Raw genomic sequence first — 10,602 nt, 5'->3', positions numbered from 1 at the left:
GCTGGTCCTTTGGCATCAGAAGAACCTATGATTTGATTAGACTGGTTGTAAAGAACCACTGATCTCTGAATCCAGTGTTTTTGGTGGTGATATAAGAACCGGAATGCCTGGGGAAACTGCCTGTAGAGGGTCGAGCCCTGGCCAGCACCTCTCTGGGGCAGAGGGCAGCCACACCAGCTCACTGCACACTGCTGAGGTTTGGGGAATTAGTTCGGCCACAGGAGTCTTTCCTGGCGGCCCTTGCGATAACTGGAATAAGGCCAGGCCCTGGGTCAGGGCAGGGTTGCAATGAGTCAGGGGCTCAGGCTCTCATGCAGGGCTGAGCAACAGCAGTAGGCCCAAGCCTCCAAGGCCTGGGAGAGGGGGAGACGGCCACTCGAGTTGGGTGGCAGGGGGACACAGGCCCTCCCACTCCACTGTGTCCCAGTCCGGGGCCCTGGCAGCAGCAGAAGACCCACTGCTGAGTCAGTGGGGATCCTGGCTGCAACACACTTGTTGCCGGCACAGGGTGCCCAAGGCAAGCAACAGTGGGGTCCGTTGCCCAGAGTGCGTAGCGCCAATGAACACACCAGAGTGGAGAAGCAAAACACACGTTTATTTGAGATCAAATAAGGTGCAAGGGAGAAATAACAATCTCAAATCCTGCACACCGCACGCAGGCGGGGCACTAGTATTTATACCCCCCCCCGTTTCTTTCTTTCTGTACTTTCCCACTGTGTGGGCTACTTTCTCATGCACATGGCCTTGGCCGTAACATCTGCTTTTCGTCTATCTTATCTAGTATTAGCAGTATCTAGTATTAACCGGCCCTGCTAACTATGGCCTTATTATTTAGCAGCCAGCTCATAACACAGGTGGTTACAGTCAGCACATTAGTACAGAAGGTGACAAAAGTTTAGTGAGGCTAACACAAAGGCTTTTAACATGGAGGTACTTTGGTTCACACAGGCCTCAAGCAAGAAGATTTCTACCTAGTGGCACCAACACACTGACATAGGCTCTGGCAGTGTGTCAGCCAGGTTTACTGAGCTTCTTAACCCTTTACAGGAAAAAGAGGCATTAACCCTTAACTGTCTGTTAATGACAGCATATCAAACACCACAAGAGACAGACAAATTTGCCAGGTACACCTGAGGACTAGAGGCAGACCTCCAAGCCTGCAGCTGAACCCCCAAATGGATACAGCCGACCATCCCTAGGCTCCTGCCAGGTCACCTGCTTGCAGTGCCTGATGCTGCCCTGAGATGGGACTGTTGGTGCAACAAAAACAACTGGGAACAGAATAGCTGGTACTCTGGCCAGTGGGTGGTGGTGATCTAGTTGGCACAGGCTGTCTCTGCACTGGGACCTTGCGAATTCCGGCTGGTTTGCAGGACTGAGGGATTCCCCAGAAATCTCTCTGCTCCTTGAGCACCAAATGGCTCCTGGAAGAGATGGTTAAAGGAAAGTCACCAGATGTCCCTTGGAAGTTTCCTGAATGAAACCCCAGTGGGGCTTTGCTCTGTCTCTCAGAATAGCCCAGCCTGTTCTGGTTCTAAAATCCTGTTTTCTTCTCTCTGCTTCAAAAACCAGGCTCCTTTGGGCCCTCACACCTGTTCTCACCCCCCTAGACTAACACCCCCGCCTTTGGAGAGCACTCCCTGGCTTCTCTTTGCACCCAGCTGGGCTCTGCAGACAGAGCGTTATCGCAACCTGCCAACAAAGCCCAACCATTGCTGCACCCTCACAGGTACCCATCTCCTCGAACATGCCCTCAGCTCCCCCCTCAGACCTGCCCTCTTGTGACCCCCTGTCATAAACAGATAGCTAAGGGTTAATGTCTCTTTCACCTGAAGCACCTGACCAGAGGACCAATCAGGAAACCGGATTTTTTCAACTTCGGGTGGAGGGAATTTTGTGTCTGAGTCTTTTTTTTCTGTCTGCCTGCTTTCTCTGAGCTTTGGAGAAGTAGTTCTGTTTTCTAATCTTCTGTTTCTAAGTGTAAGGACAAAGAGATCAGATAGTAAGTTATATGGTTTCTTTTCTTTGGTATTTGCATGAATATAAGTGCTGGAGTGCTTTGATTTGTATTCTTTTTGAATAAGGCTGTTTATTCAATATTCTTTTAAGCAATTGACCCTGTATTGTGTCACCTTAATACAGAGAGACCATTTGTATGTATTTTTCTTTCTTTTTATATAAAGCTTTCTTTTAAGACCTGTTGAAGTTTTCTTTACTGGGAAATTTCAGGAACATTGAGTCTGTACTCACCAGGGAATTGGTGGGAGGAAGAAATCAGGGGGGAGATCTGTGTGTGTTGGATTTGCTAGCCTGATTTTGCATTCCCTCTGGGTGAAGAGGAAAGTACTTTTTGTTTCCAGGACTGGGAACAGAGAGGGGGAGTCACTCTGTGTAGTTTCACAGAGCTTGTGTCTGTGTATCTCTCCAGGAGCACCTGGAGGGGGGAAGGGATAAAGGATTATTTCCCTTTGTTGTGAGACTCAAGGGATTTGGGTCTTGGGGTCCCCAGGGAAGGTTTTTCAGGGGGACCAGAGTGCCCCAAAACACTCTAATTTTTTGGGTGGTGGCAGCAAGTACCAGGTCCAAGCTGGTAGCTAAGCTTGGAGGTTTTCATGCTAACCCCCATATTTTGGACGCTAAGGTCCAAATCTGGGACTAAGGTTATGATATGGTGTGCAGTGGTGGGATAGACAGAATCCAGAAGCCAGTAGGAATATTATATTTTTCTTTTCTCTGCTAAGGGCTTTTTAGCAGAGAGAAACAGTTGGTTTTAAAAGGGAACCAGAGAGAATTTTTTTTTCTGCTCTCTCTGGCAGTTTGTGGCTTGCATGTTAAGCAAGAAGCCATTACCAGACTGTTAACGGTCTTTTGTCACACAATAGCACTCCCATTGAGAGTCAGTACCAGCACTATATGCATGCAAACAAAGTGGTTTTTCAGGTTTACCTAACATTGAAAATTAGCTAAAGGCACTGTTGCTAGGCAGACTTCAGGAGGCAACAGAGAACCTGCAGTTCAGAAGATAAACACCAGAGGGCACCCCAACACAAGAAAACAGGAACCATGACTTCTAAGGCAAAAATTGAGGCCGAAGAACAAATCAAAGAAGCTGAACACAGGCGAGAGATGGAAAAACACAAACAGGAACTAGAAATAAAACAAAAAGAGATGGAGATGAAAGAAAAGGAAGAAAGCATCAAACTGGCAGCCTACCAAAGAGAACAGGCAGCCAAAGAGGCAGCACACAAAAGAAAACTAGAAGAAGAAGAGGTGGCCTACCAAAGGAAGCAAGCAGAAGAAGAGTTGGCCCACAGAAGGAAGCAAGAAGAAGAAGAGGCGGCCCACCGCCGAGACATGGAAAAACAACAAAAAGAAATGGAAAAACAACAAAAAGAAAATGAAGAGAAGGAAAAACAGAGAAAACATGAACTGGACTTGGCAAAAGCTGGGCTGCATGTGCCAGCCAACCCTAACAACCCGGCGCCAACTATTGCTCCACAGCACAGGAAATTTCCCACCTACAAGGCAGGTGATGACACCGAGGCCTTCCTTGAAAATTTTGAAAGAGCCTGTCTTGGGTACAGCATCCCCGAAGACCAGTACATGGTAGAATTAAGGTCACAGCTCAGTGGACCTTTAGCAGAGGTGGCAGCTGAAATGCCTAAGCAGCAAATGAATGACTATACATTTTTTCAAACCAAGGCCAGATACAGAATGGGAATAACCCCAGATCATGTCCGTTGGCGCTTCCGAACCCAAAAGTGGAAACCAGAGGTGTCATTTCCCAAACATGCCTACTACATTGCAAAAAACTATGAGGCCTGGATAACAGGAAACAACATTCAAACCTTGGAAGAACTGCACCTCCTCATACAAATGGAGCAGTTCTTGGATGGTGTTCCTGAAGACATCCCACGGTACATATAAGATGGAAAACCCAAAGATCTCGCTGAGGCGGGGGAGATTGGAGCCAAATGGATGGAACTGGCAGAAAGCAAGAAAGCTACTGTCAAGGGGAACGATTACCCCAGGGGGCACACAGACCATAAACCCTACAACCGAGGACAGCCAAAGACCCCACATACCACCCAAGTAAAGCCACAGACACCCTACCCTTCCACCTCACCAGTCTCCAGTAACTCACCTCGGCCCAGTGACCCATCAGATGGAAGATACTTTAAGTGTAATGAACTGGGACATATCAAGGCCAACTGTCCCAAGAACACCATGCGAGTGCAATTCATTACACCACCATCACACCAAAGATCCCCAGGCCCGGATGCCTCTCAAATACCCTTGGAGTGAAGGGAAAATTTGAGAGTGGGAGGAAAGAAGGTTACTGCGTGGAGAGACACGGGGGCACAAGTGTCAGCTATCCACCAATCCTTCGTTGACCCCAAATTCATCAACCCAAAGGCCAAAGTTACAATTTAACCCTTCATGTCACAAGCTGTAGACTTGCCTACAGCTCAACTGCCTGTCCAGTACAAAGGCTGGTCAGGAATGTGGACTTTTGCAGTCTATGACAATTATCCTATCCCCATGCTACTGGGGGAAGACTTGGCCAACCAGGTGAGGCGGGCCAAGAGAGTGGGAATGGTTACCCGTAGCCAAACCAAGCAAGCTTCCAGACCCATTCCTGTTCCTGAGCCATCCACAGAGGCCGCGTCTGTGTTACCAGAGACCCAGACAGAGGTAGTGGACCCGGATTCCATGCCTACCACTGAAACAGCCACAGCATCTCCAGTCCCAGGCCCAGAACTGGAACAGCAACCAGCACCAGCAAGTGCAACCCCATCTTCAAACTCAACGCCAGAGGGCGCCAGCGAGCCAGAACTGGCAGAAGCAACAGACAGCCATACCCAAAAGGCTCAGCCAGAGCCTGAAATACCCTCAGGTACACCAGCGGAGAGCGGTTCACCAGCAACGGAAACAATCACCTACATCGCTTCCAGAGGGACCAAGCCCAAGTCCCCAGTCTGAGGAAGAACTGGTGACCCCAGCCTCAAGGGAACAGTTCCAGACTGAGCAGGAAGCGGATGACAGCCTTCAGAAAGCGTGGGCGGCGGCACGGAGCACCCCACCGCCTCTCAGCTCTTCTAATCGATCCCGGTTTGTTATAGACCAAGGACTTTTATACAAGGAAATTCTTTCTGGTGGACACCGGGAAGAATGGCAGCCGCAAAAACAGTTGGTGGTTCCAACTAAGTACCGGGGGAGGCTCTTAAGCTTAGCCCATGATCATCCCAGTGGCCATGCTGGGGTGAACAGAACCAAGGACCGGTTGGGAAAGTCCTTCCACTGGGAGGGGATGGGCAAGGACGTTGCCAAGTATGTCCGGTCTTGTGAGGTATGCCAAAGAGTGGGAAAGCCTCAAGACCAGGTCAAGGCCCCTCTCCAGCCACTCCCCATAATTGAGGTCCCATTTCAGCGAGTAGCTGTGGATATTCTGGGCCCTTTCCCAAAAAAGACGCCCAGAGGAAAGCAGTACGTACTGACTTTAGTGGACTTTGCTACCCGATGGCCAGAAGCAGTAGCTCTAGGCAACACCAGGGCTAACACTGTGTGCCTGGCCCTAACAGACATCTTTGCCAGGGTAGGTTGGCCCTCTGACATCCTTACAGACTCAGGGTCTAATTTCCTGGCAGGGACCATGGAAAAACTGTGGGAAACTCATGGGGTGAATCACTTGGTTGCCACCCCGTACCACCATCAAACCAATGGCCTGGTGGAAAGGTTCAATGGAACTTTGGGGGCCATTATACAAAAATTCATCAACGAATTCTCCAATAATTGGGACCTAGTGTTGCAGCAGTTGCTGTTTGCCTACAGGGCTGTACCACATCCCAGTTTAGGGTTTTCACCATTTGAACTTGTGTATGGTCACGAGGTTAAGGGACCATTACAGTTGGTGAAGCAGCAATGGGAGGGGTTTACGCCTTCTCCAGGAACTAACATTCTGGACTTTGTAAGCAACCTACAAAGCACCCTCCGACACTCTTTAGCCCTTGCTAGAGAGAACCTAAAGAATGCTCAGGAAGAGCAAAAGGCCTGGTATGACAGACATGCCAGAGAACGTTCCTTCAAGGTAGGAGACCAGGTTATGGTCTTGAAGGCGCAACAGGCCCATAAGATGGAAGCATCATGGGAAGGGCCATTCACGGTCCAAGAGCGCCTGGGAACTGTAAACTACCTCATAGCATTTCCCAATTCCTCACTAAAGTCTAAAGTGTACCATGTTAATTCTCTTAAGCCTTTCTATTCCAGAGACTTACAGGTTTGTCAGTTTACAGTCCAGGGAAATGATGCTGAGTGGCCTGATGGTGTCTACTACGATGGGAAAAAAGACGGTGGCGTGGAAGAGGTGAACCTCTCAACCACCCTGGAACGTCTGCAGCGGCGACAAATCAAGGAGCTGTGCACTAGCTTCGCCCCATTGTTCTCAGCCACCCCAGGACTGACTGAACGGGCATACCACTCCATTGATACAGGTAATGCTCACCCAATCAGAACCCCACCCTACCGGGTGTCTCCTCATGCCCAAGCTGCTATAGAACGGGAGATCCAGAACATGCTACAGATGGGTATAATCCGCTCATCTACCAGTGCATGGGCATCTCCAGTGGTTCTGGTGCCCAAACCAGATGGGGAAATACGCTTTTGCGTGGACTACCGTAAGCTAAATGCGGTAACTCGTCCAGACAACTATCCAATGCCACGCACCGATGAGCTATTGGAGAAGTTGGGACGTGCCCAGTTCATCTCTACAATAGACTTAACCAAGGGGTACTGGCAAGTACCGCTAGATGAACCTGCCAAGGAGAGGTCAGCATTCGTCACCCATGCGGGGGTGTATGAATTCAATGTCCTTCCTTTCGGCCTTCGAAATGCACCCGCCACCTTCCAGAGGCTGGTAGATGGTCTACTAGCTGGACTGGGAGAATTTGCAGTTGCCTACCTCGATGATGTAGCCATTTTTTCAGACTCCTGGCCCGAACACCTACTACACCTGGAAAAGGTCTTTGAGCGCATCAGGCAGGCCAGACTAACTGTTAAGGCCAAAAAGTGTCAAATAGGCCAAAACAGAGAGACTTACCTAGGGCACCAGGTGGGTCGAGGAACCATAAACCCCCTACAGGCCAAGGTGGATGCTATCCAAAAGTGGCCTGTCCCACGGTCCAAGAAGCAGGTCCAATCCTTCTTAGGCTTGGCCGGATACTACAGGCGATTTGTACCACACTACAGCCAAATCGCTGCCCCATTGACCGACCTGACCAAAAAGACCCAGCCAAATGCCGTTAAGTGGACTGATGAGTGTCAAAAGGCCTTTACCCAGCTTAAGGCGATGCTCAAGTCTGACCCTGTTCTCAGGGCCCCGGACTTTGACAAGCCATTCCTAGTAACCACGAATGCATCTGAGCGTGGTATAGGAGCAGTGCTCATGCAGGAAGCAACAGATCACAACTTCCATCCTGTCCTGTTTCTCAGCAAGAAACTTTCTGAGAGGGAAAGTCACTGGTCAGTCAGTGAAAAGGAATGCTATGCCATTGTGTACGCCCTGGAAAAGCTACGCCCATATGTTTGGGGATGGCGGTTCCAACTACAAACTGACCATGCCGCACTAAAGTGGCTTCATACTGCCAAGGGGAACAACAAGAAACTTCTTCGTTGGAGTTTAGCTCTCCAAGATTTTGATTTTGAAATTCAACACATCACAGGAGCTTCTAACAAAGTTGCTGATGCTCTCTCCCGTGAGAGTTTCCCAGAATTCAGTAGTTAAAAAGTGTTCTTAAAATGTAGAAGTCTGTTAGTTATATACTTAGGGGTATATGTAAAGGTGCATGTGTTGTATTAATCTGTTTATTTTCAAGTTCTAGAAGGAAATCGCCGCCAGTGAGCTTCCCCACTGTCTGCAATTTGGGGGGCGTGTCATAAACAGATAGCTAAGGGTTAATGTCTCTTTCACCTGAAGCACCTGACCAGAGGACCAATCAGGAAACTGGATTTTTTCAACTTTGGGTGGAGGGAATTTTGTGTCTGAGTCTTTTTTTTCTGTCTGCCTGCTGTCTCTGAGCTTTGGAGAAGTAGTTCTGTTTTCTAATCTTCTGTTTCTAAGTGTAAGGACAAAGAGATCAGATAGTAAGTTATATGGTTTCTTTTCTTTGGTATTTGCATGAATATAAGTGCTGGAGTGCTTTGATTTGTATTCTTTTTGAATAAGGCTGTTTATTCAATATTCTTTTAAGCAATTGACCCTGTATTGTGTCACCTTAATACAGAGAGACCATTTGTATGTATTTTTCTTTCTTTTTATATAAAGCTTTCTTTTAAGACCTGTTGAAGTTTTCTTTACTGGGAAATTTCAGGAAAATTGAGTCTGTACTCACCAGGGAATTGGTGGGAGGAAGAAATCAGGGGGGAGATCTGTGTGTGTTGGATTTGCTAGCTTGATTTTGCATTCCCTCTGGGTGAAGAGGAAAGTACTTTTTGTTTCCAGGACTGGGAACAGAGAGGGGGAGTCACTCTGTGTAGTTTCACAGAGCTTGTGTCTGTGTATCTCTCCAGGAGCACCTGGAGGGGGGAAGGGAAAAAGGATTATTTCCCTTTGTTGTGAGACTCAAGGGATTTGGGTCTTGGGGTCCCCAGGGAAGGTTTTTCAGGGGGACCAGAGTGCCCCAAAACACTCTAATTTTTTGGGTGGTGGCAGCAAGTACCAGGTCCAAGCTGGCAGCTAAGCTTGGAGGTTTTCATGCTAACCCCCATATTTTGGACGCTAAGGTCCAAATCTGGGACTAAGGTTATGATACCCCCTCCCCCAGCTCCAAACACCATCCTTCCCCACAAATCCCTCTTCTGCATTCCCTGCCAGGCCCCAGACAGTCCCAGAGCCCAGCGCTCACAACTGGCCCCCAGCCCACTCTGTGATGGCCTTGGCTGGGATCAGGTTGGGAGGTGCAGTGAGACCCTGTCAGCAACAGGTCTCAACGTTCCTGTGACTCAGCATCACCCCACATCCCCTGTCAATGGCACGGATAAGAGCAGGACTCCAGCCCCTGAAATGAGTGGTGATGGTGCTCAGTCAGGCTTTTGGGGGCACTGGCAGAGCTGTGGGGGGAACCCAGGGCTGGACAGCAGAGGGCTGTGGGTCAGGATTGAGGGCCTTCAACAAAGCTGGGAGTAGGGGATGAAGCCCAGAACTTGGATAGCAGTGGACTGTGGGTCTGGAGTGAGGGGCACCAACAGAGCTGGGGGGAGGAGTCCTGGGCTGGGCTAGCAGGGGGCTGCCAGCTGTGGGTTAGGATTGAGCTCAAGAGGGAAAATTTGGCCTTTAACTGTGAAGATTCCTCTGATCTCAGCCTCAGCCTGCTCACTGCCCACACGTGATGTAAACGTACCCTTTTACTACAGTCGAACGTCAGAGTTACAAACTGACTAGTCAACCACACACCTCAGTGGGAACCAGCAATACACACCCTGCAGCAGCAGAGACCACAAAAAAAAAAGTCAATCCAGTGCAGTGCTGTGTTAAACGCAAACTACTGAAAAATAAAGGGCAAATTTAAAAAAAGACTTGACGAGGTACGGAAACTGCCTGCGCTTGTTTCATTTAAATGAAGATGTAAAAGCAGCAGAGTCCTGTGGCACCTTACAGACTAACAGACGTATTGGAGCATGAACTTTTGAGGGTGAACACCCACTTCGTCGGATGATGACATGCATCTGATGAAGTGGGTATTCACCCATGAAAGCTCATGCTCCAAAACCTCTGTTAGTCTATAAGGTGCCACAGGATTCTTTGCTGCTTTTGCAGATCCAGACTAACACGGCTACCCCTCTGATACTTGAATGAAGAGGGTTACTTCTGCATAGTAAACAGAGCTGCATTAGGCCAATGTTCAGTTATAAACTTTTGAAAGAACCAGAGTTATGAACCCCTCCCCCTCCCTTCCCGTGGTGTCCATAACTCCTGTTCTGCTGTATGTGTGTAACCCACACACCACCTGGGGTGTGGTGTTTTGTCCCATCTATGGGCACTGAGACCACTTAGCACAGTGGTTCTCAAGCTTTTGTCCTGGTGACGCCTTTCACACAGCAAGCCTCTGAGTGTGACTCCCCTTATACATTAAATACACAATTTTAGGTATTTAACATCATTATAAATGTTGGATGCAAAGTGGGGTTTGGGGTGGAGGCTCACAGCTCGCAACCTCCCATGTAATAACCTCATGACCCTCAAGGGGTCCTGATCCCCAATTTGAAAACTGCTGACTTACAGAGAGAGAGCGAGATAAAATGAGTCTGCTCTACAGCCTTTGCTAACAGCCAACTGGCTTTTAGCTCATGCAAAGAGGCTCATGTACGAGGCTCCAGGTTCAATCCTTCCCGATGACAACTGGGTCTGTCAGAGACTGTGTTACATTAGTTCTCAGGAGAGCTGCACTTCCAGACTCAGTGTTATCTCCCTCACCTTCCTGACATTACAGTGGGGATCATATGTGCCAACTTCTGCTCCCAACAGTGGGTGCTTAACCACCCTCTGCCCCTGGCCCAACTCCTTCCCCAAATCCCTGCCTCTTCCCCCCCTCCTTCCCTGAGAGTGCC

The sequence above is a fragment of the Gopherus evgoodei genome, unplaced genomic scaffold (genome assembly GCF_007399415.2).
Source record: "Gopherus evgoodei ecotype Sinaloan lineage unplaced genomic scaffold, rGopEvg1_v1.p scaffold_31_arrow_ctg1, whole genome shotgun sequence".
In the NCBI taxonomy this organism is placed as follows: domain Eukaryota; kingdom Metazoa; phylum Chordata; order Testudines; family Testudinidae; genus Gopherus; species Gopherus evgoodei.
Note: the sequence above shows the minus strand (reverse complement) of the source record.